The sequence below is a fragment of the Delphinus delphis genome, chromosome 5 (genome assembly GCF_949987515.2).
Source record: "Delphinus delphis chromosome 5, mDelDel1.2, whole genome shotgun sequence".
Taxonomy (NCBI): domain Eukaryota; kingdom Metazoa; phylum Chordata; class Mammalia; order Artiodactyla; family Delphinidae; genus Delphinus; species Delphinus delphis.
This window is the reverse complement of record NC_082687.1, coordinates 72,798,000-72,818,816: the sequence shown is the minus strand read 5'-3', so window position 1 is coordinate 72,818,816 and position 20,817 is coordinate 72,798,000. Positions and strand designations below refer to the sequence as shown.

Genomic DNA, 20,817 nt, shown 5'->3' with positions numbered 1-20,817 from the left:
TACTTCCAAGTTTAAATACAAACATTGATTTTTGTTTCTTATTCTTTTCCCTTTGGCAGCCACAAAAAAAGTTTGAAGTAGTAAAATTTACAACAAAAACGTACAAAAAAAGTTACCTCTCCAGTTCTATTTAATGGTGCTACAAATGTAAAACCAGAATTGCTTGCTTAAGAATAGAATATCGTCTTTGCAAACTGAAGAGAAATGTATTCTGTAGAAAGGCCGTTTTGATGAAAGTTTGTTCATGCAGTAAAAAATATTAGACCAACTTTTGAAATAAATTGTAAATGAAAATATTAAAAGTAGCAACTCAGGGTAAAGGTGATATTCTTGGGCCACGTCGTTATTGATATTTCTTCTTTCAGTGTTTTCATAGAAGGCTCCTGTTCCATTATACCAAGACATCTAAACTTCTCCCTAAAGATCTTCAAAGAAGTGAATAGAAATTTCTCTAATGGTGTTCCAGATCCATCAGATAATTCCATTTGAGATTTCTGAGGAGATTCTATGCCAGTATTTTTCATTCTTCTAATTTTTTAGGATACGGTTTTTTAAAACTTCTAATTAGACAGAATTCATTACATTAGACCATGTCATTTATAATATTTATATGATTCCAAACAGTCACATATTCAATAAAAATGAGTCATCAAATTATGTGATCAATTTGTCTTTATTTACTCTGCTAAAACTTAAATTTATAAAACCTGCATGCTGATAGCATCTTACATTCGATGAAATTCAGTGTTCTGTGGTTTCCACTTGTGCACATTCAACAAGATTGGGTCCTATTACTAGAAGGACCCTATTGTGTTTTATGTGATGATCCTGCAGCTTGGAACTTCACAGTAAGTGAGGTATTGATTTGAGCTCAATACCTGCTGAACATAGTTCCTCAAAGTGCCAAAAAAAAGTACCTGCTAAATGCAAGAATCTTTCAACCCTGGAGTGGGGAGAATGATTTTTAATAAATGTGAGTGGTTTTTGCATGTTGCAGGGAATTTTGAAAATATCATTTATCCTAAATATACAATCCAATGTGATTTATTTGTTTTGCATGTGGAAATGTCACCTGCCATATCAGTAAACAAAGGATATTGCAGTCATCAAGCCATCAGCCACTGTAGCCGCCCACGACTGTGCACCTTGAGGGGATTCAGGATGGAGAAAAACAGGATACTTGCCTTTGATATCAAGGCCAGATATATCATATCAAAGGATTGATTTCAATGAGGCCAGACTCTTGCATCTTCCTATATATAGAAAAGCGCTAAATTCATTAACTTGAGATGTCTGGTTTTCTTTAGCAGTAATCTTCTGATGTTCCGACTACCTGGTTTTTTTTGCAAAAACTCCTATATATATCCTGGCTCCTCTCATACTTCTTAGGAGCAGTCCCTCAGAGCAAGCTGAGAGGCTGTCTTCCAGGCTTATGTCCTCAGCAAGTCCACCGAATAAAACATGATTCTCAACTTTCGGGTTGTGCATTTTTTTCAGTCGACATGCCTTTTTTCTCTTTCATGGAAAACTGGCCATACGTTGGGGTGAGTGGTAACAGGTCCAGACACATGCAGGAACCCATTGCTCTGGTTCCCTCCACTCCTCTCACACGCAGCACATGCCCATTCCTGCAAGCCCTTCTTCAGAAAATTGTGAATCTAAGGGCCCACGTCAATTTGTTGTGTCTCTTTTTCATCTAGTACCAACAGAAAAGTGTTGAGAGAGTGGAAGAAAGTTCCTTTCCCAAGGAGCTCAGTGAATATATTCCTTGGCAATTAGAGAGGAAATTAAACTGTGGCTGAACCTTTTTTCCTTTTTTCTTTCCAAAAGCTTCCTGCTGTTTGATGTCCAGGATGATTGCTTAGACTACTCAAGGGGCCACTGGAGTAATAGGCTTGCTCACTTAGCAGAGCCTGGATATTTCTTAAATTTGAAACAAAGCTGAGAAAGATAAATTTTGTCTTTGTAGTCTGTGTTTACAGTTTGTACTTGGTGAGACTTGTCTGTAATACATTGCATCTAAGCAGTGGGGTAGTTGCTTCTATACCAATTGAAAGAAGAATGTTTAAGTCTGCCAGATGCTGTTTTCATGAAATTGTTATGATACTTCTGTTTATACAAAGTTAGGTGAAAATGATCTCATAGGTTCCTATCAGCTCTACAGTTCAGTTTCTCAAATGACTCAATGATTCCCCTTAAATCCATGGCACGTAAGATAATTTCTGAATTATCACATAAGAAATAATTTTCACATTTGCTTTTAGAAGTCAGAACTTACCATATGAACTAATGGGTGGATCATAGATTAATACAGCTGCAGGTTGGATAAGAGAAGCACTGTACATTTTAATACTTAATGTGACTTTTTAAGAGACAGTATAATTTATTGGTTTAGTGCATGGGCTTTGGATTTTGGGCTGTCCTGGGTTGAGATCCTGGCTTGGTATATCAGTTAGCTAAGTTTTTTTTTGATTGCAAAGAAACAAACATTGGTAAGCTTAGGCAAAAAAGGAAATTTACTGGCAAACTGAAAGATTGGAGAACCACATCTTGAAATAGGAGGAAATCAGTGGTTTCGAGTGGAGCAAGGAAACAAGAACTAAAGGAAATTTCTCAAGACAGGAACAGTCAGATGAGAATGCTGCTTCTAAATGAATGGGACCTCACCATTTTTTAAAGCCTTGCACCAATTCTTCAAGGGTAGAAGTCCCAGGAAAGAGTGTTTGGCTAAATTTTTTCCCCCTTGCAGTTCCAGTCTAGTGGAAAGAAGGATCTGGGCCTTCAACTTTTATAATGGAAATCAACTGTTTTACTACTTATTAAGACAATTGCTTATGAGCTATGATGCTATTACATTATTATTTTGTAGTTTCTACAGTTCTTTCACGTACATTTGCTTCCTTAAATTCTCACAATATGCTGTTAGGTAACTAGTAGATTTTATTATCCTTGTTTTATGGATGAGAACCCTGAACTTAGGGACACTAACTAAAGCCTAAAGCCTGATGTTCTTCCAAACCACGTGTGTTTCGTTCTACAGAACGCAGCCCGTTACCACACTATCATCGGTTTGGGACAAAAGATGAGTGAACAACACTGAGACAGAATGTTCTTTCTGAGAAATAGTCGGATCTCGATGAAATTCGGAGCAGACTCCTTAGCAAGAGGATTGTTTGTTCGCTGCTTGGCTACAGGTTGGTTGGGCTACTGTGTGTTTCCTAGAAGTCGATGTTCTGAGAGTGAAACCCTGATACACACTCACAGGATGGGATCCACATTGCAGTTCAACACTGTGATCTTGTGATTTCATTGCAAAGATACCCAAGCCTGTAAAACTGAGTTTTGAAAGTTTAGCTTTGATACTGTTAACCTGTTAAAACGTGACAGTATAGAAAAGCAACGTGTCACACACCACAGAGTTTTCCAAAGCAGTTCTTGGCTGTGTGTGGGGGGCAAAGCTGCATTTGTCTTCCTTTCAGCTTGACACCTGGACACCTACACTTAAGAGTGGGCTAGTCTGTTTGATAACAGGCTCAGTTTTTGTCTCTGCAAGGTGACATCTCTGCTGGGATAAATACTTACCTAATCTAGGAGGCTGTTTTTGGAAACCATGAGGAAGCTAGCATTGTCTGGGGTCCATCTTCCTTTACTGCTCTCTGCAACAAGAAAGCAGAAGTATGTTGGTAGTAAACAAAGTCAGCATTCTCCCACTTCACTAAGAAAACTAGCAAGAAAGGGATCAGAAAAGGGAGAACATATTTAATTTCTTTTGGGACCTCCCGACTGGGTCCTCATTTCTTTTATGTTACTTTCTTTAAGCACTTGACATGAGATTCTGAGAACAGCCCATGTTGCATGTGTTCTGCTAAAACCTCAAGGCTGCCTGGTGTTCAGCATCCTTTTCAGTACTCACCCTTTGCTGCTTCTTATTTGAGTTCTTACAGTTACGGTCTGTACCTCCTATGAGACTGTGAACTCCGTGAGAATTAGAGACTATTTCTCATCCATTTTTTGGCATCCTTTAGTGCCTCTCAAAGCGCAATCTGTGGACCAGCAGAATTGGCATCACCTGGGAGCTTGTTAGACTCTCCTATTTTGCTCCTGACTTACTGAGTCGGAACCTTTGTTTTAACAAGATCCCAGGTGCTTCCCATGCACATTAAAAATTGAGCAATGCTGCTCTGTAGCACTTTTCATACAATATATGTTAAATAATAATAAAGATAATGAAGCATAATAAAGCATGTGAGGCAGGTAATTATATATCACTGATAGAACGCCCTCCACTGCCATTTTTTTTCTTTCCACCTCTTTAACGTTCTCGAGTCACCCCAGAATCCTAGAAGCAATGGAAACTTGATCCTTCTGAATACAGATGAAGTTGGTAGTTTCAGAATCTACTTGCCCAACTCAAAAAAAAAAAAAGAGAATTAAAATAAGTGATCATGCAGTGAGGAGGGATGAAGGAAGAGAGGCAGTGCACAGCAAGCTTAGTTCTTTTGTGCTTCACTCAAAGACTGCTTGCTGCCTACACGTGGTTGTCACCGTGAGCTCCAAGGAGCAGTAGGGATCCTAAGGCTCTGTCTCAGTTTCCCTCATCCCTCCATCCATCCTCAGCTACCTCACTCACTTTTATCTGTTTCATTTATCGATTTTTATGCTCATGCTTTATTTGGAGGAAAAAAAAATCACAACTTAAAATGTGCACCAAAAAATAAGCACAAAATGATCCCCACCCCAACTCAAAGAGCTAAGTTAAAAACCACTTTGCTAAGCCATGCATTATAATATTGTATTATCAAGGAGTGAGTTAATAGTTACTAATGTGCTCCATGCTCAGTATACTAATTGGCATTTAAAAATTTTTAATTAAAAGGGTAAGGAGGGAATTTAACCAAAGTTCACCAGTGATTATTTGCCTTCCCTGCTCTTCAAGTTTCTTATGTTGGAAGCTGGCTATTTTGTTTACCCACAGGGTTCATTCTGGGGGTAATTATGATTGCATAAGCTCAAAGCGCTGTTCCAAAAAGTTATTGATATTTTAGTTGAGTTGGGCTCTGTTCAGTATTTGTTGACTGCATGCTGTATGGCAAGGACTGGGGTAGTAGCTGGGTCTATAAAGGGGAGAATGACACAGTCCTGTGCTCTTGAGAAACTTGTAGGCTGGACAGGCATGTAAATAGATCATTTCAAAAGACTAATTTAAGTGTTACGATACTGGAATACTCAGGGTATGCGGGTCTCAGGAGAGAGGAGCATTATGTGATTGGAGAAGAGACACTTCTGGGACTGTGTTTTGCATGAGGGGTGGAGGCAGGTGAAGAAATAATTGCTGGAAACACATTCCAGGTAGAAGTCACAGTGAAACTAAAAATGCTGATGTATGAAACAGCATGTTCTATTTCGGGAACTTTGCCAAGTGCAAATTACAGTGCAGGAGAGGCCGACAATGAGGCTAGAGAGATAAGCTAGTCTCTGGAAAGAATCTGCCAAACTTGACATGCTTGAATTTATCTGTAAGTAAGTGATGTCATGAATTCTACATTAGGAAAACAACCACTCCCACCGCCACCGCCACTGGTTCAAAAGAAAAATGCACTCATTTTCCACCTTACTGTGAAAATATGCTCTTTTTTCCTTAGGGTACGCTGATCTTCCTCAGTAGGAGAATGGCTTATGAAATTATGTCTCTTCCCAGTGTCCTGAGGGAAACAGGCATGAACAGTGGGAAAGAACTGTAGTCCAATAAGATAGTATCTAAGTCAGCACTGCATTTATTGAGGGCATTGAAAAGAACACTCAACATTTTGCATGACTTTGATATACACTGTATATACGGCTGTAGTGGTATAGAGCGGTGAGCTGACCTATGGAAAAGGGAACAAAGTCTTTGTTTTTGCAGAAACCACCGCTGATGCATTGCAGTGTCTAGAAATTTACAGTCGTGGATATCAGAAAGAGGCATATTATTATTAATAACTTTATTGAATACACTGTAAGAGGAAGGAAGAAACTACTTATGTATCCCCCATATACTCTCTATTTTCTTCTTGGTAAAGGAAGTGATTTATGGTAAAAATTAAACTCCATGAGGGTTAACGTATGCTTTTTGTTGTTGTTGAATTCATAACATTTAAACATATTGTAGGCACTTAAGAACTAGTTACTGAATAAATGGATGCATGAGTTAATTCATTAATCTGAAAGGGGATAGACTGAGTGTTTCTGAGCAATGTCTTATTAGCTAGATACTACCATTGATAAAAAATAATGAAAACTACAGGGAATAATATCCCTAGGAACATGGAGATGAGTGACATATTCTAAAGGTGGGAACTCCTGTTGGTCAGAGGATTCCGTTAGGCAGTGAGGGGGTAGGTGGTGGGTGATGGGGGTAGATACAATTTGAATAAAAAATAAAATATGGAAATGTTATCTGGGATTCTAAGAAATTTTCAGTGATATTTTAAAAACATAAAATAAATTAATACTTGCTTATTGATAAAATTCTAGCAAACAAAGACATAGTTATAAACCTAGTGTTGCCCTAGTGTGGTGCAAGAACAGACCAGTAAATCAGTAGAAGCAAATAGAGGGCTCAGATTGGACCCATGTATACATGGGACCCCAGGTGGATTTATTGTGAAGCAAACAAAGCTTAGGCTTCAGGGCTCCTTACTTGCTTTGGGAGGGGCCCTCCCAAGATACTCACACTGTTGTATGTTTTAGTGAAATTTGCAAGACTAAGTTATTTTTATTGCAATTAGTGAGGACCACTAGCTCTTGCCACTCTGACTGCCCCTTCATTACACTTCCCTTTTGTGTCATATTCGAGTGTCCATGGACAGTTTGAATCCAGTTGAGAGGAAATGAGTTGGGAATGTGCCATTTTAACTACAATTTGCAAGATGCATAAGGGGTATGAATACACAATTTAGAGAAGAGGAAATTCCAAAAGGTAACAAGTATGGTCAAGGTAACAGTGTATGTCAAAATACTCCTCATAGCTGGTAATTAGAGGATCCCAAACAAAATGCGTCATCTTATTACCCCCAGTCAGTTGGATAATGGCATATGTTGGCAGGAATGTGGGGATATAGGGATCTTCATGCCCTGGTGGGAGTATAGTCTGAGTGTATTTACTTTGGAGGTGGCGGTATTTAATAAACTAAGTATATTTGTTCCACATGGCCCAAGAGTAATGTGCTGGATTAAATATCCTAATGAGGTTCTCATATCTAAAAATATTGACTGCAGCATTATTTCTGCCACTAAGGAAGTGAGACAAGCTGGCTGTCCATCATTAGGAGAGGGGATAAACCAAATGGAATAGTATGCAGCAGTTAGAAGCAATGGATTAGGTGTTCACGTAGCAATGTGGATGGATCCTAAGACACAGGACTAAAAGAAACCAGTAAGAAACAGAATTTTGATGTAAATATGCAACACAAATAAATATTGAATACAAACGTATATACGTTTGTACATGCTCACAAAACAATACACATGCTTCGAAAATGCATCAAAATAAGAGATAAACTGTAAACACCAGTAAAGGATTAATAAACAGGTCTAAAACTTGGTTCCTCTCTCCTTGCCTGAGGTAGCTCTGACCTTACCCAGACCCCTTTGTTAGCAAATTGATGGAATTTACTAATTGGAAGGTAACTGAAAATCTTCCAGGAGGTGCCATGTTCTGATTTCTTACCTAAGGAATTTTTATAGCAGGATGTACCTCGTCTGTCTGGATTATTTATTATAAACTAGTCTTCAGTTCATGGCTTTATGAGCCATAGCTGGGCTGGATAATGGAAGTTAATCACATAGACCTTCTTACTACATAACCAGAAAGTATAAAGGTTGAGAGAAGCACAGAAGTAAAGGGCTTCCTTGTGCCATTTTGTATTGCCCATTGTGCTTCTTGCTCTGAACCCAAAATGCATCCTAATGTGAAAAAGGGATTTATGATGCGGCTCCTTTGTGTAAACTTGACTAAACATTAGTAAAGCTTGGTGCTTGGTAAGACATGGGTTTTGTGAGCCTGATTGATGATTCAGCTCATTGTGTTAGTATAAGCACATTGTAAGAGTTGCCTGGGAGCACAGGTAGAGTACTAAGAGGGGGATAAAAATAAATAAGTAAATAAATTAGTAAGTAATATAAATAAGAGAAAGCCTCACTAGGACAAATGATGGTGATATGCTATGAACTGAGGATGTGATTTAACTTTCATCAGCTCTCATCAAAGAAGGTCCACTGTTTTAGGGTGAGTTGTTACGAAATGATAGGTAACAAGAACACATTTGGGTATTTGGAAACGGGACACTGCCATAAAAAACAGTGAAACGTGGACTTGATGGTGGGTAAACTTGGGGAGATGTTAATAAAATCTTAAGAGCCATGAGGACCACGTTAGCAGTAGCTAAAAGGGCCTCAAATAGCCTGGTGGTGAGAGATTAGAGAGAAAATGTTATTGGAAGTTGCAAGAAAAGAGACACTTGTCATATAATAGAAGAAAGTTTATTAGCACTGTACCCTGCAGTAATATGGAAAATAGCAAATATAACTGATGAACCCCGTGATCTAGCTAAGATTTCCAGGCAGAACTGTGACAATGCCAACTTCCGTCATCTCATTGCCTTTCATAAAATACAAATAGAGGGAGATGATTTAAAAAAAGAAGCAGTTCATTTTTCAAGCATAATTTAGAGGAAACAAAAGATTAAGGACTTGCTGGATTCGAAATAAAATTTTTCATTCCTGGTCTCTCCACATGATGATAGATTCTCAAAGTAAGAAAGATCATCAGGCAAGTGATTAAATCCAGAGAACAGTGGGAGAAAAATGGTATAAAAGTAAAGCAAATAGTGTGTGTTTTAAGATCCTTTCCTAAGATAAGATGTTTCCTATCTTCAGAAAGTGTGGATTCTGTTGTAGATTCTGGTGGAGGAGACAGACAAGTAAGCAAATAGGTACAATTTAGTGTAATAAGAGCCCCAATAAAAGAAACATGGGATGCTATGAAAGCAGGTATTAGGGACACTTTACCCTGACTTGGGAAGGAGGAAAACATAAGATCAGGCTTTCCAAGAGGGCCATGCCTAAACTAAGCCTTGAGGAATAAAAAGGAGTTAGGGAAGGTGGTTGGGGCAGCGAGGGGGAGAGGTGATGATTTCAAGTAGAGAGAGTGGAGTCATGTTAAAGGAAACCTCAGAAAAATCTCGCAAAGGAGCCCTGAACCACTCTTGGCACTCCTTGTAATCGTTTTCTCCTTTTATAGGAACAAGTAGGATCAACTGGCTCTAAAAATTCATTTGTTTAGAAAGATTTTTGTTATAATTTTAAAAAACGTATGCAGAAGAAGAGACTATTATAATTAACTGTCGTGTTTTAATCACTTAGCTTAAAAATAATCAAGCTTATGGCCAATCTTATTTTGTTTATGTTTGCCCCCTCCCCCATTGCATTATTTTAAAGCAAACCCCAGGCATATATAATTTCATCTGTAAACACTGTAGTTATCTTTAATGCATAAAAACTTTCTGATTAATAATATAATACTTTTATCACATACACAAAAATTAACATGAGTTCTTAATATTGATGCTTCCTTTTGCACAAGCTAAGCCAGTGGGTTCCTTCTGGGAAATTGATCACTTAAGTCACTCTAGTGCAGAAAGTGAGTTATTCAGTATTTGAGGTCATTTGTTAAAAATTCCTTTTCTTGGGGAAAATTATGCTAGCTTCCTCTTTTACGGGTATTTATGAGTAATAGGCTAGGGAAAAATCTGTCCTTAATTGCCCCAAGGAGTTATAAAAATGTAAGAAATGAAAGTCACTATGGGATCTTAATTTTGTTCCTGAGTGAAGTAATAGAAAGTATTGGGCATTTCCTTTAGGACAATGGTCCATTTATTTTTAGGGAGGCCTACCTGCTGATTTCAGAAAATCCCTATCTGGTTTACTCTTAGTGCTAAGTCATCTCATCTTATACTAGCTTGGGTTCTGGGCTGATCTGGGTGGGTGAATCTCCCTTACCTTTATTCAGAGGAACAAAATTCATTGTTGTGAATAGCTAGCACTGTAGACAACAGGAAATTAGGAGATGGGGTAAACAAGACCAGCCCTGGTACCATAGTATCTCGGGACTTCTGTTTAAGTATGAATTACAATCAAATGCTATCTAGCCTTGAAGTAGTAGCTACAGGGAAGAAATATTCAATTTGACTGAACCCAGGATATATGCGTATAGATTCAGAGATGAGAGCATGACATGTTCTAAGCTCTGCAAGAATTGAGTCAACTATAGGGTTGGTAAGGCAAGTGCTGGAAAAGTTAGTAGTCACCAAATGTAAGCAAAGAAATTAGGAATAATTGAAATACTTTAAGTAATAGATTGCTGTGATCAGACTTGTGTTGGAGCGGGGCACATAGGAGGGCACAAAAGCCAACAGGAGACTATTTTATTACAACTAAGAGGTGATTAGTGCATGAATGAAAGTAGTGCCGATGACAGCCGTGACTGTGGAGAGCATGGAAAGATGTTTGTAGATCGAATACATAGTACAGGCAGGCCAGTTGGACAGGAAGTTTAGAGGAAGGAGTCAAAGATGGCTCCCGGGTTCGTGTCCTGACGGTCTTGAAGATTGGTGGGATGCAGATGTTCAACTGCAGTGTTTCTTGGCTGATGTGCAAACTGCTGGATTACTTGTCAGTGGTCATTGCCACTCTAAACCCCATTCAGTATTACAGCAGTGGCATTTCTGAGGTCAGGGCTATGGCCAGAGGGTTAATTAGGGGATGGGTCAGGCAGTTTGTATTGGAGCAAAATGGTTATTCATCTGACCTGTCCTCTGCTCAGCACAGAAAACAGTCCCCAAGTTCCCATGTTCCAATGAACTTCATCATATTCCCTAAGGCTATTAGTTACTCTTACACTAAAATAAGGCTTTATTTGGTCTTTCCAAATTCTGGAGTCTACTTGACGATCTATAATCTTATAGATTATAAGAAAAAAAATTGAAACACACTTTGATTTAAAGGGTATGGCATCCTAAAATTAAAACTTTCATAAGTTAGATAGGCCTTCATGTGTTATGTATCCCTGCATCTTAATATTGATCACTTATTAAAATCTTTAAATTGATCTTTATCTCTCGTCCGAAAAATGATTCTACCTCTTGGGCTTTTTTCCTTCTGGGTAAACCAGAAGAAGAAGCAGAATATTTAATAATAGATTGTTCTGAATCCCAGGGTCTTAACAGGCTTTATAAACTGGATGTGGAGACAGAATCTTTTGTTCTTTTTCAGAATAATTTATACCAGCATATGTATATATTATACAGTTATTATCCAGTATATATTATTATTATTATCCAGTATATATTATACTGGAATAGTTGGTTTCAGCCCCCTGTTTTCTCCATGGACTGTTTCTTCCCTGTATAATATATATTTCTACACTTAATTCCAAAGTTTAGTCACCTGGAATAGCCAGAAGGAAAGCAATACAATGGTAACATTTATTATCTGGAAGAGAGGCACATTTTCCTCTCATATCTTTAATATCTAATACTTCTTTCTAGTTTTCAAATTATGCAGCAGCAAAGTGTTTCACATACGTGGGCAATACCTACTAACTGGCAAACATGCAAAGTCCAGGAAAAATTTTTGGTGATTTTTTTAGTAATGGAACAAATTTTTAATTTATTATCTTGTACAGAAGTTAGTTTTACTGGTGACTTACTAGGCTCTGGCACTGATGGTTGATTTGCTGTTATATCAGTTACTTAATTAAAATGAATTATTCATAGTTTTTCCTGATGAACGACCTAATTATTATGCTAATCATAATAATCTAAGTCTTCAATGTTTTCTGACGCATCCTGCCTAATGGGGTTATTAACTATGTGTATAATTATAGTCTTATAAAAATTCAGAAACATGGTTTGACAGACATTTTTATTTCTATTTAGACCTTCAAAAACATCAGATATAAGATATCTTTTGCCCTGAACTCAATTAATCTCTTAAATGTCATTTTCTCTTTCTAATATAAAACTGAATGAGTATAATAAATAAAATGACAACCAACTTCATTAGTAATATTAAGAAGTGGAAGAGATTTTATACCCAGTCCTGCTTTTGAGAACTTTAGCATTAGCAAGAAAATGTTCCTCCATGATGTGGGGATTCTAATGAAAGCAAAAGCAGTGAACTGACCTGATATTTATTGTTATGTTGTGAAATCTTACTTGTTCATAGGAGAAGCAACTATGCCATCCATGGGTTCATTAACAATTGACTGTATCAGGGACATCTTTCCTTTACTTCTCTATTACTTTGTTTAATTTCTCAGCCCCAAATCATCATACTTGCATATGCTTATCTTATTTCAGGGCAAAACTTAATATTTAAAGATATTAAGATATTCTTTTGCATTCAGTAATAACAACCACATTAATAACCAACTCCCAAGGGCATCTAAAGCTGGAACATCTGGCACACAATCAAAGTAATAGGAAGTGATATTTTGATATCAGGTCCCAAATCAAGCAGTTTGACAACCCATAGCTGGGTATATATAACCAAGAACTAATTAGGGTTCAAAAACACATGCTCAATTTTGTTGCAGTCTAGGTGTTAAAGAGATTTTTTGAGACTTGAAAACAGTAACTCATGGCTTTTGTGAAACATGAAGCCTATTCTGAAGAAATAAGACTGACTCTTTTTGGTTGCAACTCATTTTGTCTTTGAGCACACAGGTATAGATGATGAAAATGAACATTTTCCATTACTTAATGGCTTATAATTTTTACAAGATTTTTTTCCTTATTTTAATTCCCTTATTTTCTCTAGCATTTAAAAACCATCGATTTCCATTTCAAGCTCTGAGATCAATAATTGTGTCCTCTAGGACCTGCAAGTGGAAGACATTTGAGGAACTTACAGTCTGGCTTGTCATTCTCCTCTTCATCCTAGTCCTTTTAGAGAGCCGAGGTCCAGCCACGATAGGAGGCAAACTTGTGTGCTGTGGTCTGATAAAATGCTTTCATTCCCATCTTTTGGGAGCCACTGTGATTGAACACGTTATTGGACGGGCCAGCTCAGGTTGTTGGCCTGAGTGTACCCTCTATACAATGATACTGATTCTCCAGTTGCAGGATGGGGGGTGTCATTTGAAATGTTGGGCAGCAGAACAAAGTTAAATAGTTTCGGTTCTGCTTAAATGATTTTTGTAATTATGTAGGATATAAATAAAGAAAAATTAAACTAATTCCTATTTCTAGCATCTTGTTGAGGCAGCTTCAGCTATATTTTGGCCCTGACTTCCCTTTTCCTTTGGGGTCTGTCTTAGTCTGTTTGGGCTGCTATAACAAAACACTACAGATTAGGTGGTAGCTTATAAACAACAGAAATTTTTTCCTGGTAATTCTGGAGGCTGGAAGTCTGGGATCAGGGTGCCCAAATGGTTGGGTGAAGGCCAGACTTCTTGTAACCTCACGTGATGGAAGGGACAAGCAAGCTCTCTGGGGACTCTTTTCTAAAGGCACTAAACCTATTTATGAGGTCTCTGCCCTTGTGACCTATTTATGAGTGCTCTGCCCTCAAGACCTAATCACCTCCCAAAGATCCCACCTCTTAATACCATTGCCTGTGGTGTTCGGATTTCAACATATTAATTTTTGGGGAGCGGTGAGAAACAATGTTCAGACCATAGGGTCTGTAGAGAAAGGACACTGTAAAGCTGAAAAGCATTATAAAGACTCTCTTTCAACTGCCTCATTTTCTCCCCTCCCTAAGGGGGACTTTATCTTGGCCCTGGTTGCTTCAAGGATGGTGGGTATGATATAGCTCTGAGATACCTCCTCTCCAAACTCTCCTTAAAGTTCAGTTTCTCCATTTCATTAAAGGAGGAGGAGGAAGAGGAAGAGGAGGTAGTTACCTTAATTGGTCAGCAGTGATGTCCTTCTTTTGCTGCTTTTCTGACTAACAGTAATTTACAATCAATGTCCTTTCCATGGTGGGTGACCAAACACTGACTCCTCATGGGACACACATATAGGTTTGGGGGGGGAGGCTTTGGAGAATGACACTGCACATTTCCCTGCACTGTAAGCTCCAGTCTGGCCCTTCTCTTTCCACTCCCCCTTGACTCTGGCCAAAAGAAGCCATCTTTTAGCCTCTTTTTGGTGGGATTCTGTCACAGGTGAACTGAGCTCTTGAGTGGGGTCCTGCCAAGATAGCTCAAGCCCAGCTGCCTTCTCTGTTGGTCACACGGCCTGTGGGAAAGTCTGGCATCATTTCTAGGGTTGTCATGAACAACTCTGTCTGTGTCTTCAGGGACTTTGTGAGAATGTCTTTTGGACATACACCCAGGTACAGTATTTCTGGGTCATACGGGACATGCATTTATTTTGACTAGTGCCCAGTTGCTCTCCAGGAAGTTTGCACTGGTCCGTATTTTCACCAGCAGTGGACAAAGATTCATATTTAACAACATCTCTGCCGATAGTTAGCATTATTCAGCTTTCCAATTTTTGCCAGCCTACAATCACTTAACTTGTATTTCTGTAATTGCCAGTTGTTTTGATTTGTCATCTGTTTGTCAGCATCTTGAGTTTCTTCTATATTGGATATTCATATTTCCGACTGATTTTTCTATTTGGGTTGTTGCCTTTCACTATACATTTGTAGGTGTTTCTTGTATATTCTAAACATTAATCCCTGGTTGGTTTTACACTTTGCAAATATCTTCTTCCATTCTGTCAGCTATATATTAACTTTATCCATAGTATCTTTTATTGACCAGAAATTCTTCACTTTGACGTAAACAACTTAATTACTCCTTTTTCTTTGTTTGTGCTTTCAAAGTTTTGTTTAAACAATCCTTCCTTCGCCTCAGATCTGTAGCTATTCCACATTTTATTCTATCAGCTTTCTAGTTTTATTCTTCACCTTTAGATATTTACTCCTTCGTAGATACCTTTGGTGTGTAGGGTTAAGCTGGGATTCACTTTTTGCAAACCATTTTACTTAATAATTCATTGTTTGCCCATGAATTTGTGATGCTATCCTTATCTTATATAAAAGTGTCCCCTCTACATGGTTTATCCCTGAGCTTTCTATTGTGTTTTTTTGGTCCATATGATTGTTCTTACGACAATATTTTTTTTTATTATTAGGAGTTAAAAGTATGTATTTATATCTGGCAGCTTGCCCTTCTTTTTTTCATCTTTTTAAAGTTTGGCTTCCTATTAAATAATAAAATTAATTTATTTAATTCTTTAAAAATCCAACTGGAAATGTGATTGGTATTACATTGAATTTATAGAATAATTAGGAATAGTGAATATCTTTGTAATGTTAAGTCATCTTACCTAAGAGAATAAAATGTCTATTTAATTTTGTAAATCAACTAGTATACCCTTTATTAGGGTTTTTACGTTTTCTCCATACCATGTGTTCTTATGTGTTCATGTTGTGTGTCCTTGGTTAAATTCATTACTAGATATTTTATAGCTTTTTTCCTTTTCTTTTTTTTGCTATTGTAATGTTTTCTAGTTGGTTATTGCTGGGGTAAGTTAGTGCTATTGATTTTTTAAGTTGTTATTTTCAGGTAAATTTCTGAACTTTCTTATTTCTAATTGCTTCATTTGGTGATCATTCTGTGGTTTTATTAGGAGATGGTAACATCTAGTGCAAATAGTGATCATTTTTCTCTTTTTCTTAATTATTTTTCTTTCCTTTTAGTATTGGTAGGACTTCTAGTACTGTATCAATCAGTTGTCATTTATTGGGTATGGTTCTATAATTTGGAGGGTATGCTATCTGTGTTTTTCCACTAACTGTAGTGTTTGCTATAAGATTTTGGTATATAAGGTTTACCAGTGAGAGGGAGTTCTCTTCTAGCCTTAGTTTGCTAAGATTTTTGAAAAAGATAAATAGGTCCTGAACTTTATTAAAATCTCTTTGCCTCATTTAAATAATGATATAACTTTTTTCCACTCTACTAATAAGATAAATGGCATTGATGAGTTTCATGGAGTGTAACTAATTTTGCGCTTCTGGGATTAACCTCATTTGAGCATGATGTCAATTTTGGGGTCCTTTTTTTCCAAATGAACTGTTGGATTCAATTAGCTGGCGGTATGACCTTGGGGAAGCCATATGACCCTTCTATGCCTGAATTCCTTATCAGTAACATGGAGATAATAGTCAAGGAGTTGTCTTTGAATTACATATGTTCAGGGCTTAGGCAAGTTCCTGACATAATAAAACCTATGTAAATGCTTATAATATAAATTTTTTTTGCGATCACTTAAATGAGCTTCTAATTTTCTTTTCTTCTGTACTATCTGATTTTGATAGCAAAATGATACTAACCCCCAAATGAGTTGGGCACCTTTGGACTTTTTCTTTTAATTAATTTTTATAGGAGTATAGTTGCTTTACAATGTTGTGTTAGTTTCTGCTGTATAGCAAAGTGAATCAGCTATATGTATACATATATCCCCCTCTTTTTTGGATTTTCTTCCCATTTAGGTCACTACAGAGCATTGAGTAGAGTTCCTTGTGCTATACAGTAGGTTCTCATTGATTATCGCTTTATACATAGTAGTGTATATATGTTCATCCCGATCTCCCAATTCATCCCACCCCCCTTTTCCCCCCTTGGTATCCAAAGCAAGCACATTTAAATAGTACTTAGTTACCCTCCTGGTTTGAGAGGGTTTTTTTGCCCCTCTTTTTCAAAAAGACAATAATGACTATTGAATATGATGTTAGCTGTGGGTTTGTCATGTATGGCCTTTATTATGTTGAGGTGTGTTTCCTCTGTGCCTACTTTCTGAAGAGTTTTTACCATAAATGGATGCTGAATTTTATCAAAAGCTTTTTCTGCATCTATTGAGATGATAAGTATGGTTTTTATTCTTCAGTTTGTTAATGTGGTATATTACACCGATTGATTTGCGTATATTGAAAAATCCTTGCATTCCTGGGATAAATCCTACTTGATCATGGTGTATGATCCTTTTAATGTACTGTTGGAGTCAGTTTGTTAGCATTTTGTTGAGGAGTTTTGCATCTATATTCATGAGTGATATTGGTCTGTAATTTTCTTTTTTTGTAGTATCTTTGTCTGGTTTTGCTATCAGGGTGATGGTGGCCTCATAGAATGAGTTTGGAAGTGTCCCTTCCTCTGCAATTTTTTGGAATAGTTTCAGAGGGATAGGTGTTAACCCTTCTCTAAATGTTTGGTAGAATTCACCTGTGAAGTCATCTGATCCTGGCCTTTTGCTGGTTGAGTGTTTTTAAATTACTGATTCAATTTCAGTCCTGGTAATTGGTATGTTCATATTTTCTATTTCTTCCTGGTTCAGTCTAGGGAGATTGTACCTTTCTAAGAATTTGTCCATTTCTTCTAGGTTGTCCATTTTATTGGCATATAGTTGCTCGTAGTAGTCTCTTATGTTCCTTGTATTTCTGTAGTGTCAGTTGTAACTTCTTCTTTTTCATTTCTGATTTTATTGATTTGGGCCCTTCCCTTTTTTCTTGATGAGTCTAGCTAAAGATTTATCGATTTTATCTTTTCAAAGAACCAGGCTTTAATTTCATTGATCTTTCCTATTGTTTTCTTAGTCTCTATTTCATTTATTAGAGACAATAATAAATGGGATAGGACAGATGTTTAAACAACATAAACAACCCTTAAACAGGGTACTGACCTATGAGTAGTAAATCTAGAGATCTAGTGCACAGTACAGTGAATATAACCAACACTGTTACATTATAATCCTCAAACTTACTAAGAGACTAGGTCTTAAGTATTCCAGCCACTAAAAGGAAATGATAATGTTATGTTATAGAAGTGTCATGTTATAGTATAGCTAATTATTGCTACAATGGCAGTCACATTACAATATATAAATGTGTCAAATTATTGTGCTGTACACCTTAAATTTACACAATCTTGTATGCCAAATATATTTCAATAAAAATATTAGATCAAAAAAAAATAAAATAAATACAATAAAAATTATTAAAAAACAACAAAGAGAAGAACTAGCTTTGGAAAAACATGGTATCTTTTTAGGTTGGAAGCTAGCAGTCTAGGAGTTTGAGGGAAGAGGGGTTGGAGGAGTAGATTTTCCAGTTCGTCCAGGTAGCTCACATATTTTCATCTACTCTTCACCCAGCAGAGATTTTGCAATGCTTTCACCAGGGCGACTGGAACTCATGTTGCTGATTTCTATAGTGGAAGGGCAGGCTTTGATCATCCCAGACTACTGTGGAGACATGCGAGAACTGGCCTGGAAGGGTTTCTTCTCTTGCGAGTGGTTTTGGCTCTCATTGTCCCCAGGCTGCAGTTTTCTACGTCTCACACCCACCCAGTAAGAAAAGCATTTTGTCCCCAGGGTTTCATGAGCCTATGCATTTTGTTTGTGCATTAGCTCCTGTAACCCATACTTCTATATTCCTCTCAGACTGTGTAGAGGAACCCAATAGCCCTTGCTCTTTGCCATCTGTTCTGGACTAGGACACCATGATTGTACTTTCACTTTGGTAATGTGCTGATTTGACTTAGTAGTCCTGACATGCTCAGGGAGCATTGAGACTCAGAGAAAAACTTTTCATCTTTGGCACATTCTCAATGCTGTGACAAAGGACACAGTCTCAGGTGATTGCTCTGCTGGACTTTGACTGGGGGCCTTGTTATTAACTAACTTCAAATGAAATTTTTAAAAAAGGATATTTTTCACATTGGCATTTGAGAAGTTGTGCTACAGGAAGCAGTACATACTTGTCCTTTCACTTGACAGAGAACACAAAGTACTTCGGATTGTTCATGGCTCCCTCAACGCATTTCAGCAAAAGAAAAGCTGACATTTTAAATTTATTGCCAATCCTAGAGAAGAGCTTACTAAATTCTTCACTCAGCTGAAATGTAGCCACGAAGCTACCATTAATTATACTAGTTATATAAGTAGGCTCTAATCAGTCACTAAATTAAATTAAAACATCCTTCTGAATTTCTTTCATTCTGTTATATTTGGTTTAGACCTGATGGGTATATGTAAAATATTGGTCATCGTTGCCACTAGCAGTTATCAAATGAAAACAATACATTATTTCACAGAGGGTCTTAGACCTTGTGTTGGGGTATGTATGGAAGTGTAAAGCAAGTAGTATAATGCAGCTGCATTTCACGTCGGCCTAATCTCTCTCAAGTATAGATATTAGAGTTTTATCTCTCATATAATCACCATTACTTTTGACATCAAGGACTCCATTTCCTATTTGGGGTGCTTTATGGTTCTGTTCATCACTGCACAGGGGAATCTGTCCGTCTGAGGCAGTTGAGATTAAGTTTAGCAAAGTCCCAGCTACAAATGAACATCACTTCTGCCTGCAATTGTTAAATGTGAAATTCAATCATTAAATGACTTATTCGCACCAGTGAATACCCTCAGCAGATGACAAGAAGAACAGCTAACCTGCATCCTCAACAAAGATGACATTAAAATATTCTCTTAAACTTACTAACTTAATAGCACAACACGTGTTTATTGAGCATCTTCTAGGTGTCAGGCACTTTTCTACACTCAAGGAAGATACTGCAGGGAACAAGTTAAGTCAAGTTCTTCCCCCATTATTAACAAGGAGACAAAAATTAACAAAGTATGAAGCAAAAATAAGTTCTATAAACATACTAACAGTGTGAGATGTCACTGACTGGGGACCTACTTCTGCTTGGGTGGTAAAGGAAAGGCTTATGCAAAATGACATCTGAGCCAACGCCAGAGTGATATGCAAAGCTTTGGAGACAGAGCTTCCCAGGCGGAAAGAAGAGCAAATACAGAGGCTCAGAGGCTTGCATTTTCATGAAGAGAGCTAGGGTCAGTGTGGATTGAACTGGGTGATGGAGGGAGAGAGCAGTGTGGAATAAGATTGAAGAGGTGGATAGAAGCCAGTTCATTCAGGGATTTTGAACCCTGACCAAGAGCTTGGATATTATTCTAAGGGTAATGGGAAGCACTTCCCATCCAATAGCAGTCCTGCCATCTATGCCTTTAAAATGTATTCAGAATGTGACCACTGCTCACCATTACACCAACACTTTCACTTATTTCAATCAGGAAAATGGCAGGATCAAATTCAAGTAAAAAAACAAACAGAACTCTGCTGTTTACAGAATGGTACAGAATGGATTGTGGAGAGGAAATTATTTTATGGTCCAGATGGAAGATAAGATTGGCTTGGACTAAGGTGGCAGCAATGAAGATGGTAAAAAATGGACACATTTGGGGTAGATTTTGAAGGGGTAGTTTGACAGGGCTGCTGTTGGATTGGATATGGGACATGAGTGAAAGAAAGGAATAAAAGATAGCTTCTAGGTTTATGGAATGAGCAGTTAGGTGAATGGTGGAACAATTTACTGAGGTGGGAAGATTGGAGGAAGAACACATTTGGGGTGGAGAGAGCCAGAGTTTTGGGTTTTTTAAAAAAATTTTGATTGGGGTATAGTTGATTTACAATGTGTTAATTTCGGGTGTACAGCAAAGTGAAGCAGTTATACATATACATATATCCACTCTTTTTCAGATTTTTTTCCCCATATAAATCATTACAGAGTATTGAGTAGAGTTCCCTGTGCTATACAGTAGGTCCTTATTAGTTATCTATTTTATATATAGTAGTGTGTATATGTCAGTCCCAATCTTCCAGTTTATCCCCCACCCCCCGTAACTGTAAGTTTATTTTCTACATCTGTAAAAGAGTTTTGTTCTGAGATACAAATTAAACATTCTGATG

General features: G+C 37.4%; 1 protein-coding gene across 5 annotated transcripts in view; it reads left to right on the top strand.

Moving 5' to 3' along the window:
• The window catches only part of GRXCR1 (glutaredoxin and cysteine rich domain containing 1), a 305,190-nt gene that overhangs the window by 91,671 nt on the left and 192,702 nt on the right, over positions 1 to 20,817 (top strand). For 4 of the 5 annotated variants that reach the window (XR_009519572.1, XR_009519567.1, XR_009519571.1 and 1 more), the window contains one exon: positions 3,041 to 3,194. The exons of the other annotated variant lie outside the window; for it this stretch is intronic. The gene's annotated coding sequence lies outside the window, so the exon portion shown is untranslated. The remainder of the gene's footprint in view (positions 1 to 3,040; positions 3,195 to 20,817) is intronic. 5 annotated transcript variants of the gene reach the window in all.